Here is a 17,914-nt window from a genome sequence, read left to right as displayed (position 1 = left end):
CTTCACTGTGGAGTCACATGATCACAAAAGACAGTTGAAAGTTGTCCTAGTTAGAACAGCTGGGACCAGTTCATCACTGTATGGGTGTAACCCAAAACTGCGTATTCTATAGCCTTCCATGTCATTTCCCAGAAACTGTTATCAATAGACCATTTACACCATCTGCCCAGAGCAGGCCTGACTCCTCAGGCTATAAACTGGGTGTTAAGAGGCCTGCAAGATAAGAGGATGCTCCTGTCCTCACACCCATTGTGGAACTCCCCGCCCTGAGGGAGGTACTGGGCATTCCTGCCTGAACTGGAGGATGTATAATCTTGGAGTCTTGGGACATTTTTAACCACTCGTGGGATCCAGAGGAAGACTGCAGACCACCACTCTCAACCAGACTGCAACCACCACTCTCAACTGGACTGCAACCACCACTCTTGACCGGACTGCAATCACCACTCTTGGCCAGACTGCAACAGCACTCTCACCAACAGTTTTTCCCCTCTCCTTTTACTTTGGACTCAGGGGGCCCAACGAACACCACTCTGTTCATGCCCCAGGATGCTGGGTTATACATTTGGGTTTTGTGGGTTAAAACCAATTGTTTGTCTGTATAATCGTACTTATTGTATTATTTTATTAAATTGTTATTCTGACTTATAATCTCTCTTTTGAGTTGGGTTCATTTCCCCTGCTGGTTTACCTTTAAACCAGCACAAAAGCAGGGGAGAAGTATATGGGCCGAGAGAAAACAAGAGTTGTGCTGCCATCCAGAGGGACCTGGACAAGCAGGAGAAATAAACAGAGAGGAATCTCATGCAGTTCAACAAGAGGAGAGGAGGAACAACCCCATGCACCACTGCACACTGGGGGCCACCCAGCTGGAAAGCAGCTCTGCAGAGAAGGACCTGGGGATACTGGTGGACAACAAGCTGACCACGAGCCACCAATGCACCCGCATGGCAAAGATGACTGCATTAACAAGAACAGTGCCAGCAGGTCCAAGCAGGAGATCCTTCCCCTCTACTCAGCACTGGTGAGGTCGCATCTTGAGTACTGTATCCAGTTCTGGGCTCCCCAGTACAAGAAAGATATGGACTTACTGGAGCAATTTCAGCAAAGGGACACAAAGATCATAAAAGGGAATCATAGAATCACAGAACCATAAAATCAAAGAATAGTTTGGGTTGGAAGAGACCTGTAAAGGTCATCTAGTCCAACCTCCCTGCAATGAGCAAGGACATCTTCAGCTAGATCGGGTTGCTCAGAGCCCCATCCAAACTGATCTTGAATGTTTCCAATGATGGGGCATCTACCACCTTTCTGGGTGACCTGTTCCAGTGTTTTACCACCCTCATTGTAAAAAATTTATTCCTTATATCTAATTTAAATCTACCCTCTTTTAGTTTAAAACCATTATTTCATGTCCTATCACAACAGGCCCTACTAAAGTCTGACCCCCTCTTTTTTACAAGCCCCCTTTAAGTATCAAAAGGCAGCAATAAGGTCTTCTCGGAACCTTCTCTTCTCCAGGCTGAACAACCCCATCTCTCTCAGCCTATCCTCATAGGAGAGGTGTTCCAACCCTCTAATCATCTTCATGACCCTTCTCTGGACCTGCTCCAACAGGTCCATGTCTTCCCTGTACTGAGGAGCCCAGAGCTGGATGCGGTACTCCAGGTGGGGTCTCACCAGAGCAGAACAGAGGGGCAGAATCACCTCCCTCGACCTGCTGGCCACGCTGCTTTTGATGCAGCCCAGGACACGGTTGGCCTTCTGGGCTGTGAGCACACATTGCCGGAACATGTCTAGCTTTTCCCATTATCCCCAAGTACTCCTTTATAGGGCTGCTCTCAATCCCTTAAACCCCCCAGCCTGTATTGATACTGGGGATTGCCCTGACCCTGATGACGGACCTTGCACTTGACCTCATGAGGTTAACACAGCCAGGACTCCTCCCCCTCCTAGTCCCCCTCCTAGCCCCCCTCGAACACGGCAAAGAGGAAGAAGAGAACTAGAGTCAGAAACACCAGAAAAACTCTATCCCCTCAGAGAAGTTCCCATGCATGGGGCACAAGGGGGGGTGGGATATGTAAACGCCCCATTAACCAGCATGGAGGTAAGAGAGTTCCGAAAGGAAATGAAAAAGTTACTGGAAGACCCGCTGGGTTTAGCTGAACAATTTGACCAATTTCTAGGCCTAAATATTTATATATGGGATGAAATGCAATCTATAATTGGAAGTTTATTCACTATAGAAGAGAGAGAAATGATTCGAACTGCAGGGATCCAAATATGGAACAGAGAACATCCTCAAGGGGTAAGCAGTCAAAACGGATGAACCAAACTCTAAAATGAACCATAACCAAGATCACCCTGGAAACAGGGCTGCCATGGACAAAATGTTTACCTTTAGCACTCTTTTGGATCAAGACAGCCCCCAGAAGAGACCTAAATGTATCCCCCTATGAGATGTTATTTGGGTTACTTTATCCATTGTGCCATAAAAGCAACCAAAATCTGACTCTAGAATTAGGTGAAAAATACCTCAGAGAATATGTCACAACAATAGCCAAAAGGTTGGAAGACCTCAGGCAACAAGGGCTGCTTCCCCAAACTGTTAAATTAGAAATAAAAATACATAACATTTCGGTGGGGGACTGGGTTTTAATAAAAACCTGGAAGGAAGAACCTCTCAAACCAGAATGGGAGGGGCCCTACCAAGTAGTATTAACCACTGAAACTGCAATACGAACTATAGAGAAGGGATGGACTCACAGTACCAGAGTCAAAGGGCCTGTAGCACCCCCTTCCTCTACTCCTGAGTGGAAATGTCAAGGGGAATATCCAAAATTGAAAATAACTCGAAAGTAAATTTTCTTACAGTCACCAAGAGAAGACAACTATTGAAAACACCGCTCCCAATGGACGAAGACAGAATCCTAGTGCAAAGGAGGGACCACCGCTGCGAAATTAACTAAGTGAAAAATACGAACCCAGCAGGCAAGACCAAGCCATGGTTCATAGTTTTGTTGAATAATTTTATATCAAAAATAAATAATCAACCAACTAGTTACACAACATACATAGATAATAGTGTTACTATTGCCAAACTTGCGGAGTGGCAGTTTTACCCGAACACAAGAGCAAGGCAACAGAGGGCAAAACCAGATTAGCCTCTATACTTGCCACAAGAAGATCCCTCTATCCTGCTGTCAGTTGCAATCCGATAGGCATGGACAGTGGAGGTATATGCTATACTGGACCTCTGCTTGCCTTAGCTGTGCTCCTGCTAGTCGTTGTTGCCAATGACCACTGCCAGAAGTGTTACCAAAAATGTGTACTATGAGACAGGTGTGGTAACCACCTTTATGGCATATGAGTACGTGAACAAAGTTTGTTATGATAAGGAAAAATTGGAAACCTGTGTAGTAGGTAACAGACACTATGGAGTGGCAAAGAATTTAGGGTCAGAAGGAGTACGACTAGGATTCAGCTGCCCAGTGGGTGAGACATGGATTTGTTGGGATATCACCAGTGAGTGGGGAGCCCCTGACCTAATAATAGAAGAAATCATTACAGATCCCGAACAAAAAACATCTAAAGACCACCTACTATCACAGTTAAGTGATTTATATTCTGAACTAACAGGAGAGATGAACAGAGATTTTGAACTCCCCGCAGTAGGGCAAAATTTGTTTGTTGACCTAGCAGAAAAAATTGCTAAAGGGTTAAGAGTAAATCGATGTTGGGTTTGCGGGGGACCTTTAATGGCAGAAGAATGGCCCTGGAGAGGTTTTAGTCTGGATGACCGAGAGATACTCAAGGGAAATTATACATTTTCTCATAATAAAGTGAATAGGCCAGAAGGATGGATATTAAGCTGTTATAGGTTATAAATCTGAGACATAAATTTTTCTTTCCTTGCTTCCCTGTAAGAGAAACAGAGTTCGAATAGGGAAGGGGGAAGGGAATCAATTAACCTTACAAAAGAAATGGTTGGCCAGGCTGCATTCCATGGTAATGGCCCATTGAATGCTGGAGTGAGGGGGGGAAGGTTTTGGAGATCTGGGGAGCTGGTTGCCCGGACAGAGGACCGGTGAGACCATGGAGTTCTCTCGCCGGGACGGAGACAGGGACTGTGTCCCGGCATTTCTGGAGGAAAAGCCTGGGAACCAGTCTTTCTGGTTCTTTCATCCTGGTGAGACCTGACCACTGGCCTTGCACCGCCACTGCCTCGTGACTCCAGCCGGGATCTACTGGGTTTTTCATTGGAGAGGTCTGTGCTTGCTGGGAGAGAAGGGGAGAGCCTTGGAACACCGTCATCTGGGAACTGTGAGTCCCGTAGGGATGAACTGCTTTTCCTTCTGCCTTTCTCCCATTGGGGGAAGGGTCTCTGTTTTTCCTTTCAGCTTCTCCCGAGACCATCCCCCAGACCTCCCCCCCTGCGTGGTGACCGCCAGAGCCCAACAGTGCCCCCTGCCGACCACCACAGAGTACTGCAGGCCCTGCACCTCCAGCGATCCAACAGTGCCCCCTGCAGGACACAATTAGGACTGCGCTAAAGGACAGAGAAGTATTCATCCAGACTTTTTTTCTTTGTTTTTTTTCTAGGATTACTGTCTAGTTTTTTTGTGTTCTGTTACTGTCTTTGCCAACATACATATATCTTTTAATAAAAGGGTTGTTATTTCTTCTGTTTTTTCCACACTTCCTCGGTTAAAGCCCCTTAATTTTGAATTTACAATTGCTGAGAGAGAGAAGTTTTGGTCTATCTCATAACTCATCCTCTTTAGTAAACATTCCAGTCTTATCAGACTGTGACATAAGCTTCACAGTGATAGGAAGGGATTGCATACGGAGGACAGGAACTCACTTTGTACATCCAGCTGGAGAAACCCCGTGCAGATGAACTTTAAAGACTAACTTCACTCACAGTGAGTATTTTCCACAAGCCCCAACTGACTATTGGTCAAGAAAAAGAAGCCCCAGCTGTGAGTGGGATGTGAACCAAAAACTCTACCAATGCAACAAAACCAAAATAAACCCTTTTTCTGGAATAAAAGAAATATCAAAATTTTAGAGCAATGTTAATAGCATGTCCAAAAACTTTTGGAAAGCACCCGATGGACTCTTTTGGATTTGTGGAAAAAGAGCATACACAATCTTACCAGAAAACTGGAAAGGTTGCTGTGCCATAGGAATAATTTTGCCTGGATTTTTCCTACTACCCTTAGAAAGCGGGGATTGTTATAGGTTATAATCTGAGAGAGGAATTTTTTCTTTCCCTGCTTCCCTGTAAGAGAAACGGAGCTCAAACAGGGAAGGGGGAAGGGGAGGCCATTAGCTTCACAAAAGATTTAGCCAGCCTGGCTGCATTCCTAGCTAATGGCCCATTGGAAGGCTGGCTCTGCTCGGATGGGAGAGAGGGAGTTTTGCTGGGCTCTCTCTGGAGGACAGAGACAGGGTCTGTGTGCGGAGCATTTGGAGAGAAGGCCTGGAAGCCTGTTTGCCTGACTGCCCGCCCTGGCCAGCCCAGACTGCTGATTTCAGCTTGGCCAGGGAGCTGTCTCTTGGCCCCGACCCGGATCTGCTGTGCTTCATCGGAGAGTCTCTGTGCTCACTGGGAGAAAAAGAGGAGCTTTTTGGGACACTACCAACTGGGAACCACAGTGAGTCCTGTTGGGGGTGAACTGCCTTCCTTACTTTTTTTTTCCCTCCATTGAGGGGTGGGGGTCCCCCATCTTCCTTTCAGCTCCTCCCGTGATCTGAGACCGGCCCCAGGGCCTCTCTACCTGCGTGGTGGCCACCGGAGCCCAGCAGCGCCCCCTGCCGACCACAACAGCGAACTGCAGGCCCTGCACCTTCAGTGACTCAACAGCGCCCCCTGCCGACCACAAAAGCAAGCTGCAGGCCCTGCACCTTCAGTGACTCAACAGCGCCCCCCTGCCGACCACAACAGCGAACTGCAGGCCCTGCGCCTCAGCGATCTAACAGCGCCCCTGCAAGCCACGATTAGGACTGCGCTAAAAGGACAGAGAAGTATTTACCAGACTTTTTTTCCTTTTCTAGGACTACTGTATAGGGGTTTTTTTTGCGTTCTGTTACTAGGTTTTTTTTGCTAACATACATATATATTTTAATAAAGGGTTGTTATCTCTTCTGTTTTTCCACACTTCCTCGAGTAAAGCCCTGTAATTTTTAATCCACAATTGCTGAGAGATAGGAGTTTGTTTTGTCCCATAACTCATCCTCTTTAGCAAACCTTCCAGTCTTTTCAGACTGAGACAGGGATGCATTAGGAGTCCCGTTATACGACTCCCTTAACTGAGAAAAAAGAGAAATAAAAGAGAAAATACCCTATATTGGGATTAAGGGATACTCAATAGGAGGAACTCAAAAATGGGGGGAGGAGGAGTGGTCTCCTGAGAGAATTATTGATTATTATGGACCAGCCACATGGGCTCAGGATGGGACACGGGGTTACTGTACACCCATTTATATGCTCAATCGAATCATATGGCTACAAGCCGTAGTTGAAATAGTCATCAATCAGACTGCAAGGGGGTTAGAGTTAATAGTCGAACAACAGCAGCAAAGCAGAGCAGCCATATACCAAAACAGATTAGCCCTAGACTATCTTTCAGCAGAAGAAGGAGTCATCTGTGGAAAATTTAACACCTCAGACTGCTGCTTACAAATTGATGATAATTATGAAGCTGTAATGGAAATAGCCTCCAACATCCGAAAAATAGCCCATGTACCAGTTCAAAAGTGGAATTCCATAGTAGATGGAGAGTGGTGGACTAACTTATTCGCGGGAACATGGTGGAAGCAAGTGGGGTTTTTCTTATTATGTGCTATCTTTGGATTATTGTTTCTACCCTGTTTAATCCCATGTTTTGTGAGATTAATTTCTAGTGTTGTCCAAGGAATGCAATTAACTACCATGCCAATGGATCCAAAGACCACTACAACCAGAGGCCCGGAAATCCAGAAAATCATGATGTTGCGACCGGTCCCCAAACAAACTAAAGACATGGAGAAGGCGCAGAAAGCATTACTTGAGTGGGAACTTGCCAAACAAACGGAAGAAATGGACAAGGCACAAGATATATTAACCGAGTGGGAGCGGGCCCGAAAGGTCCTGAGACAGTCAACATGAAGGACTTATAATAAAACCATGAATAAAGAGAAAAAGGGGGGATTATGAGAAATAAATAATCTGATTTTATTACAAGCAAAATGAATTTAGTGGAAAACAGAGAGTGGTGGAATTTTCTTTTCTTTCATTTAATTCCAAGGTTTTTTAGGCACCTCTGGGAGGCTGTAAGGTGAAAGGCCCTGTCTGGGCCTGACGGCAGGGAAACATTGCAATCGGGGTAGGGAAAACATAAAAATGGAAAAATATACCCCAACCGCTTGACTGACCTTTGTGTGCAGAGAGACCTCTCTGTACGTGTACAGAGGGGTACGTCATCAATCAATCAGGAGGGAGGGTAACACCCCCTCCTGAGTTTAAAAAATTACCTTTTAAGGTAAAATACCTGTCACCTGTTGAATATTTAACAGCTTATGTAACCAAGAGGGTACAAAAAGAGCTCGTTTTTCAAACAGCGGTGTGCTTTTTCCAGACCATGTGACTTGGGATTGCACCCAGCGGTGCAATAAAGAATTTCTTGCTGCAATTTTCCTTGTCTTGCAGGTATTTTTTGCCATTTCATAAATTAAAAGCAAGGATTTTTCCTACAACAGGAAGACTACCTTCTCCCCTTCTCCTTTTTTCTTCAGTTGGGGGGGCGTCCCCATCCGGCTGCCTCCCGCGCACCAAGGCCCCACACGGTGGCTGCCAGAGCCCAACAGCACCCCCTGCTGACCATCGGAAAGCAACTGCAGCCCCCTGCTGGATGTGGTTAGAATTGCGCCGAAAGGAAAAAAGTACTGAACTCTTTTTGGTGGGAATTCAGGTGCAGGATTGTTGTTTGTGTTTTGTTCTTTTGTTGTGTTACCTATATATATATTCTTTAATAAAGGGCTATTATTTTTTCTTTCTCCACATTTCCTCGACTGGAATCCCTTACTTTCAAATTTACAATTGCTTAGACGGAGGAGCTTGGTCTTCTTCATAACTCACCCCCCTTAGCAAACACATCTGTCTCGTTAAACTGAGACAGATGCATTGACCCAAACACATATATATATGCAATATGGACCTTTGTTCTTTCTATTGCCTTCTTGCTGTCATGTATGTGCAGGTGCACTTTGCACAGTGGTGTCAGTAAAAGTATTTCTACTTTTGTCATCAGTTACTGTATGTATAACTCTCTACATCCTTGGAGAAGCAGGTATTGAAGGGGGAGGGAAGCATTCTTTTGGAGATGTCTCATTTTTGCTCTTTGCAGTCCTATATTGATGCTATCCCACAGAAAACTTATTTTAAGGTCCTTTTAACTAGGACATATGCCTTGCTCTCACTGAGGGCAGATTACCAACTTTGGTTTACTATGTCACACAAATAGAAGTGCAGGTTTAATGGTTGCTGAGTACTGTGAATTGGGGTAGCTTACAAAAAGAAAATTAGAAAAGTAAATTTAGTGCCAGTCCAGTGTTCAATAACCCTGAAAATTTCATGTTGCTTGTCTGTTAATGCTGGAATCCAGTGACTGCCTGCCACTAAATTGCCACACAATATTGCAAGCAGACTATTTTAACTTCTAAAGGGTTTGAAAAAAAAATCTATGTGGTTCTTTATAAATTGTAGCTTTATTGCCTGATAATGCAAATTATATTATTACTTAGGTGTACAGGTGCTGTGGCAACACACATTATATTTTTAAGAATGCAAGAACGATATCTCTTAATGGTTAAATGTATATCAGTTCTGTACCTGTTCTTATTTTACTGAATTCTTCTCACATTTCTCCCCCCTCCCCAATTTTTCCATTATATTTATCATAGCCCTATGAAAGTAATTTAGGATATTACTAAAAGGAAATAATTCATTAAACAACTACCATCTGCAAAAGAGGGGAAGGGATTTACTTGGTTTGGAGGTTAGTTAAAGGTTGTAGCGCCTGGGTTGCAAAAACTGCAACTTTATTGTCCTTTCAAAAATCTATATGACAGAAGAAAGCTTTTTAGGCTTGTTCAGGTTAATTTTGGAATCTTGTACTAAACCTGAGTCTAAGGTCTCTTGGCTTGTCTGTGTCTGGTTCTTTTCAAATTTCTGGCACTGTCTTTAGTGCTAGGTTCAGAACTAGGGCTTTTGATCCACTAATGATAATGAACTAGTCATGATAATAAAGCCAATGAAAAGCACAGGCATGGTTTTAGAATGTATGAGGGGAGGTATTTACAATAGAAAGTAAAAACTGTTAATATGATTCACATCACTAAGAGGACCTACTATGTGCTATTCTAGACACTCGGGTTAAAGAAAAGTTGGTTGAAACCAGAAAAATACAGAAAGAGTTACCTTAGATGATGCAGAGAAAGGACGTTCTGGCTTAGGAGCCAAAAAAAAAGGTAGTTTATATAGCCTAACCAAGCAAAGGCTCAAAAAAACACGGGTGCTTTATATAATCATTTGGGTTGGAAGACACCTGTAGAGAGCATCTAGTCCAATCTTCCTGCTCAAAGCAGGGCTAACTTCAAAGTTAGATCAGGTTGCTCAGAGCTTTGTCCAGGCAAATTTGAAAGTCTTCAAAGATGGAGATCCCACAACCTCTCTGGGCCTCTATTCCAGTGCTGCACAACTCTCATTGTGATTCTTTTGTTCCTTATGTCCAATCAGCATTTCCCTTTTTTGCACCTTCTGTCTCTTGTCCTTGCAGTGTACATCTCTGAGAAGTCTGGCACTGTCTTTTCTGTAACTTCCCTGTAGGTAGTAGAAGAGGCTATACCAATGAGTGCTTCTCAACTTTTAGGACATTAAAAAGTGCTGCTTTCCTTATTATTTGTATATTTACATTAAAGAACAATGCATCAGTTCAGGAAAGAACTAGTTAATGCAACAGACAGTTTGTACAAGAATAAATGTGAATAAATAGACCAGGAAAAATATTTAGGCAGGGAAATAGAAGATGATTTCTAACTGTCAGAAGTACAGGGTTCTGGAACAGCTTTTCAGTAAGCATAGACTCGAGTTTTAAGATGGAGTTTGAGCAGCACATGAAAGGAAGTTCTATGATGTGGTTAGCTGTGGCAGCAGGAGAATCTGAAGGCCCCCTCAAGTCCTATACCCCTCAATGCAGAGGAGAATGGAACTAAAAATGAACATAACTTGTATTTGAAGGGTAAGATTAGATACATGCACAGAGAACAAGAACAGAGAGAGAACTAGCACAAGCAGTTAGCTGAGACAGGTTTGAGGAAATGTGTCAGAGAAGAGACACAAACTTTGGGAATGGACAAAAGTCTCTGTATCCTCTAGAGAGTAATTCTTAACAGAGGAGCGCAACAAACAGGACAGCTAACAGGGATATTGATAGCTAGAGGGCAGTCTGTGTCAGAAAAGAGCCAGAAATTGTGCTTAATGAAGTGTGGGACTGCTTAAGGCTCCACAACAATGGTAGTGATGTGCCACAGGGCTTGGTCCCCAGCACATTAGAGAGCTTGACCCAGACAGAGAGTCCTGGAGGAGGGATGTAGATGCCCAAGTTTGGGGTTACAGGGAGTGCATGGGGCCTCTCCCTGGAGCTGGGGGCAACGGTGGCCCCACTTGTGAGAGACATGCTATGTTTGAGGCACTAAGCCACCAGGTGAAGGAACTATGCAAGGAGGGGAGCAGGCTATGTAGCATTGGGTAGGATGAGCAGGAAATGGGCAGGATCTTCACAGAGACTCTTCAAAGAAAAGTGGAGGTATGGGAAACAGCAAAGAAGTGCCTATAGGGACAGTATGATGTGGAGGACTTCACACTTCTCCTTCCCGCTACCATGACTAGTGGCCCATTTTAAGTGACTGTACACAAACACATGCAGCATGGAAAATAAACAGAAGAAATTAGAACTCTATGCACAGTCAAAAAGGTCTGACCTCACCATATTTACTGACATGTAAATGTCAGCAGTGTGCTCTCGCAGCCAGGAGGGCCAACCGTGTCCTGGGGTGCATCAGGCACAGCATCGCCAGCCAGTTGAGGGAGAGGATTGCCCCTCTCTACTCTGCACTGGTGCAGCCTCACATGGAGTACTGTGTGCAGTTTTGGGTACCAAAATATAAGAAAGATATAAAGCTATTATAGAGCGTCCAAAGGAGGGCTATAAAGATGGTGAAGGGTCTAGAGGGGAAGCCATACGAGTGTAGTAGCAGCTAAACAAGACAACACCAACCACCTGGATGATAGAAGAAGAAGAAGAAAATATTTAAGCAAAAATATTGTGGTCCTGAGTGAGCCAGAGCTAAGATTAGTGTGTGTGTGAAAAGAATCACAAGGTCAAGCTGGAAAGTTGCTTGAAGCATGATTGTTCTTTGTGGTTGAAGGCAGCCATGGGAGTGTCTGTGTGGAATGTGTGCAGATAAGTAACACCTGGCCTGGCTTGATAGCTCGGACCCTTATTCTGTGTATAAATGGAGTAATAAAGTTACAAGAGAGTACTGCCTGGAGAAAGTCTGTCTCCCATGGATTCATTAGCCAAAAAGGATGCTGAGTGAGGGACCTTCGCTACATACGAGGAGCGGCTGAGGTCACTTGGTTTGTTCAGCCTGGAGAAGAGGAGACTGAGGGGAGACTATAGAGAGTATCTGCCTCTATAGTCCTGTCTTCCTTCCAACACACCTGCTGTCAACCCCGACAAGACATCTAAATATATAATAGGATAAATGAAAGACAATAGGGTCACAAGGTTTCACAGTATGGCAAAACATGCCTACCTGATTGGGTTTGTGTGTATTTTACAAAATACTCTTACTCTACCACACATTTTTCAAAACAATTCATTACATCTGGGGCACCAATATCCACAGATCAGTTTGTGAGCTTTCAAAACCTGAGTCTTACGTAATAAAGTGTTCAGATATCAAATTCATTATATAGGTGGTCATTTGGGAAAAACACACCACACAGGTAGAGAGGTTGTAATAACAGTGAGCTTCAGCTCAGAAACAGGCAGAGTCAGGATGCTATCAGGCAATGGAAAGAAAAATCACACTTTTCCAAAGACAGGTAAGTTCACACTACTGACAAAATTCCAGAACAATAATATTTTCTGAATTATATTCAGGAAAGTCTTGCTGTTTTCAGGAGGAAGAGATCCAACTGCCAACAGAGGAATGAAAAGGTAGATGAAATGGTTACTTTTTAGCAAGACAAAACAGCAATTCGTGACTATAAATGAAAACCAGGTGTTTTGTCCCTGGCACCAAATAAGATTGTGTCTTTAAGGCTAGCTGTTAAGAGCTGACAGACATTCCTTACCTTAGCAAGAACATGTTTGTCCTTTATTATGTACTCATAAGTACTTAAAAGAACATTAAATTTTCCACTTTGAAGCTGAGGAACAAGTGAGCGATGTGTGACAGATGTCCCCTAAATGAGAGACAAAGGATGAAGAAAACAGATATACCTATATTTCTATGCAGTACAGTAATGAATTAGCAGAGAAAGAATCAGTATATTTGTAATCCTGCAAAATCATACCAAATATATTTATATATTCCACACTCCTTCATGAGTGATTTCCCTAACCAGTTGCTGGACTGTAAAGCTCTGCTTATATGGGAATGGAAACATGCAGCGGGCAGTCTAGTCTCCTTACTAATTGCTTGACTTTATAGGAACTTCAGTAGCCAAACAACAGCATATTCAACTGCATACAAAATGTGCAGTCTTTATAATTTTTATTGCTTGCAACAAATCCTTGCAATATGGTATTTAACAATTTTATTCTGCATTTTGCTAACCAAAAGCAATTGCTGGTAATTACAGTAATCTTCGGATGATTAAGCTTCATGCTTTATTCTTTTAGTTTTATGTTCATATAAAAAAATAAATCTAGCCTTGTAAGATATTTTCACCACAGAAGGAGTCCATTTGTCAAATTCGTATGTCCAGTTGGATAAAGTTCTAAATACAAGATTAATAGGTAAAAATAATATATTTCATTATTTGTTTTTTTAAAAAAAGTTAAACTTCATAATTATGCCATCTGTTTCCCACTGAATGCTGGATTCTCAACATACTTCTTACATCCCCTATAATAAACAGTATATTTCAAAAGAAGCACATAATATGTTGCATCAGGATATATGTATCTTTATTTGAGAGGGGATGAAATAGAAATAAAGTGGGGAGAATGTCTCTTCCCCTTATATTCAAACCAATTCAGCAATGTATTTGAAGTATACCTTTGTATTTTGACACATTAAGGGGAAGATATACCTACACAGAACAACTTATGTCATTGTAAGCTGGTCACTTCTCATAAATTGAGCCTGCAACTTTTCAGATATAGACATATGAAGTCTACAGTAAAATACGTCTGTATTCAGCTGTAATGATATACTATTGCCACTTGGTAGATTCGATTTTGCAGTGTGGTTTCAGCTTTATGATCACAGTAAATAGTCTTTTAAATGGGTAAAAATGGGTTTGCCAGTATGATATGGGAACATAAGATAACCTTTTTGTTTGTGAAGTCACTGGACTTGACAAGGCAGCACCAACCTGGTTTAATGTGCATCTTATGGGAGAAGAGAAGAAAGAGTTTAAAAATAACTGAAGTCTCTCAAGTTTCAGCTTCTCTCATCTAGAAACTTTAAAAGATTCCTAAAATGGGGAAAACTACAGGCATGTAATATATAAAAAAAGGTATAATTCCTCTCTCGTGGCTAATGTGAGGAGTAAGTAAAAGTAGGACATACTATACAGCATGCCAGCAGATTGAACAGCAAAATTAATGAAACAAAGTGCTTTTATCAGCTATCTGGTTACCTTTCCAATGCTAAACAATCAGTTAGGAAGAAATAATCACAAGCTAAATTCAGAGTACATGCTCAGTGCAATTCCAGGATGTGCCTCATCTTATCACTGTGTGAAAAAAAAGTACGTTGCTAAGAAACCAAACTACAATACATAGAATAATAGCGGAATGAGTTTCTTTACTTATGAAAGGGGAACAATGATGAGATAGGGGCCATTGAGTCTTTTGCATTCCATCAGATAAGTGATGAGTGCAATAGTCTGTATGGTTTTTCCTAGTCCCATTTCATCAGCTAAAATTCCATTCAATTTGTTATTATAGAGTGAAACCATTCATTCCAGGCTCTGAAGCTGAAATGAATAATCTTTTCAATTATTTGAAATCCACAGAGGTAGGTAGCACTAATATTACAGAAGCAGGGTTTTTACTTTTCTTACTCCTTGGATGCTTTTTTTCCTTCCGCACTACTATGTGCATGCAGTTTCCAATGTCTTGGAAAAGGTGATATGACTTACACCTGTCATCACTGCTATTTAGGTCCAGTATGGTCCATGCTACAAAGTCATATTTTATGCATACTGAAGTTTTTTTGTATTGTGGGCAGACTAACGCTGTTGCCTGTACTTCAGGTTTCTTAACACTTGACACTAAAAAATTCTATTTGTTAATTTAGATACCGTCAAATTAAAAACCTTTGGAGTAAAATTTCATGTCAGATCTCTGCCTCAAACAGAACTTTCTCAGAACCAATCCTATCAAGTCTCATGCACAAACTGTAAGACTCACATTTGGTTCCACTTCACACTGCCTGACTGTATCATTAGCATTTTGAAACTCTTGCAGTACACACCCATTTAGTGTTTGCTGACCACAACTCCATGTGTCAGAAGAGGTCTGCTGACCAACTATGCCTGACATGTAGAATTCCAGAGCTGGGAAGAAGCCACAATGCTGTAGTAAGCAGTATCTACCTAGCTGGACTAGTTAGAAGGCACACTCACTCTATCCCATCCTATCATGGTGCAGGTGTAGAAAACCTTCAGAAGAAATACTAAGGAGGGAAAAGCTTAACGTCCACTCAAGGAAACTTTTGCTGCCGGGGAAAAGCTTTAATGTGGGAAGAAATTCGTTTCTCATGCAGGGTGCCGTGATGTTCTCTTTATCTGCTGCCAGGAGGTAACTCCCTTGCTACAAGTGATAAAATTCTCACAGGCATGCCTGGGGCCCCTGAAGGGGGGTCAGGCAGGCCATAAAGCACAGGGGAGCTTATGGTCTTTGGGTTTTTATTGCACATGCAAAAGGTGGTGTTATAAAAGCATGAAATGGGTTTCCGCTTTTGCCTTCTCAGTCAGCTGTATTGCAGTGTTCTTGACTGTTAAAATAAATTTTCTTTAAAGCTTTGGCCACAGCCTGGTGCCTGGGGTTACCTGTGTGCATTTAACCCTTACACATGGTGACTATTTTCTTGTCACACAGCCTTCTATGCATATACATATCACATTATCCCATACAAGTGTAATGTAGACTGTTGTGATTTAACCCAAGATGGTAACTAAGTACCACACAGCTGCTCACTCCCTCTCTCCCTCCCAGGGGGGAGAAAAATGAAAAGAAAAGGTAAACCTTGTGGGTTGAGACAAGAACAATCTAATAATTGGGAAAAAAATGCTTTAATAATAGCAATAATAATAAATGTGCTAATAATAATAAAAATAATAATTGTAATGAAAATGAGAGGGAGAGAGAGTAACAGAACCCAAGAGAAACAAGTGATGCACAATACACTTGCTCACTACCCATTGATGCCCAGCTCAACCCCAAGAAGCAATCGGCCCCCCTTCCGGGTAACTCCCCCAGTTTATAAACTGGATGTGACATTTTATGGTGTGGAATATCCCTTTGGCCAGTTGGGGTCAGCTGTCCTGGCTACTCTCCCTCTCAGTTTCTTGTGGACCTGCTTGCTGGCAGAGCATAAGACACTGCAAATCTTGACACTACGTAGCAACAGCTAAAACATCAGTGTGTTATCAACATTATTCTCATACTAAATCCAAAAAAGACAGCCCTGTACCAGATACTAAGAAGAAAATGAACTCTGTCCCAGACAAAATCAGGACATAGACACATTTCCACTTCCATGATCCAGATGTTTGATGAGTCTCATGCATGGGAAGAGAAGTAAATTAAGAGGTCTGAGAAAGTTCAGCTAAGACGTATGGGGAAAACATTGTATGTCAAAAGCAATCCACTGTATTAATGAAAATTTAAACAAAATGTAGTGGGTTGACCCTGGCTGGATGCCAGGTACCCACTAAAACTGCTCTCTCCCTCCCCTCTGCAAATGGACAGAAGAGAGAAAAAAAAAACAGTGAAGGATTCATGAGTTAACAGCTGGGAGAGGTCAGTTACTGATCACTGAAACAGGAGCCAGGCCTAAAAGAGTTAACTGAGATATCTTGGCCTGCTAAGAAACTTCAATACCTGTTTTGCTAGAAGAACATTTTAGGAGCACTGGTTAATATCATATTCTGTTCTGCTCACTGGACCAAAGGCCTTATTATAGAAAGAATAGGAGTAGTACACATACAGTAATAAATTAGGTAAACTAGACATTTGAATAAGATCTAGAAGGCCCAGAGCCAGGATTTTGCAAGCTTGAAGAATTCAGGTCACCTAATTGAAGAGATCAAATTGAGGAAGACGTTCATGGCGACCACCAGAGGGATGAAGGCTTGAGGAGAAGACCCCCACAGTAGAAGACTGCGCATGTCTGGAAAGATTCCGCCCAGAGACTAGCCTACTTATTATGTAAGTGGTACCCCTTCTGTGCATGCATGGGTACTTTGGAATTTCCCCACGCTTGCGTGCTATACCTCAGGGGGTCTTTCCTAAATGAGTCTGGGGGCTTACTTCATCCTCCTCCTCTTCAACTTCTCCTTCAAATGCCCTTGGAGGGCCGTCAACCAATAGCGAGGTACCAATTAACTATAGTTTATACAAGATGCTCCCTTCAAGGACGAAGTTCTAGTTTATCAGTGCTTGTTTTCTCATAACTTGGCAGGAAAAGAATATTTCCCCTTATTCAGATTATCAGGTAGGCATTTACAGCACATATAAAAAGACATGCTATGCAATAAGCATCACTGCAAAAAGAATGTATTTTGCTCTTTGTATTATGTTTAAAACAATGAGACACTACTGCTTTTCTTCAAGCCTATGAATAAAGGAACATACAGGAAAAAGATGTGGGTTTTGCTCTACTGCACTACTAAAAATGAAATTTGAAGAAAAGCATACCTACCTCCTCCTCATATTGAGAGCCACTTTCATCTTCACTATCTGACCTGGGAGCAACTTCATAGCTGTACAGAGAAGACAAAAGAATACAAATTAGAAATACAAAGGGAGGAATGGAACAGATTCAATACATTTCCTACTCAGCTTACAAGTAATAAATTAAAAGGCAAATGGAATAGAGAAAAAAGACAGTTTCATTAAAAATACAGTTGACACATGCCCCCCATTGGTTTTCTAGTCACTTACCCAGGGTTCCTTTCCAACCAAGCATCTAGTTGACTTGCTTTTGGTGCTTCTGATCCAAGAAGAACTTTGCCTGTTTCAGTGTGAGTCACTTTGACTGGAAGGTCACTCGTATGACTGCTCTCATCTATGGGCTAAAAATTCAGATGAAATTTTATAAGATAACTGGTCTTCCTGTGTTTGCCACAGTTAATGAAGAGAGCTAACAGCAACTGCAAAGTTATGACTCTGAATAAATTAATGTGTTACTGAAGTCTTGGCTTCTCATATTGCTACCAAGTCAATACTAAGTTACGGTATTTCTGTGTGTAACTGTAAGAATTGATATGCACGCAGGTAAACCCAGATGACCAAACCACTGCCAAGGTATTAAGGAAAAGTGTATTCCAAAGTCATAAACCCTAAATACACTGCTAAACCACACAGCGGGGCAAAAGAGAAACCCAGGAAACCCGTTTTGGTGC

Source organism: Neopelma chrysocephalum, unplaced genomic scaffold, assembly GCF_003984885.1.
Source record: "Neopelma chrysocephalum unplaced genomic scaffold, ASM398488v2 Primary Assembly neopelma1_96598, whole genome shotgun sequence".
NCBI lineage: Eukaryota > Metazoa > Chordata > Aves > Passeriformes > Pipridae > Neopelma > Neopelma chrysocephalum.
Note: the sequence above shows the minus strand (reverse complement) of the source record.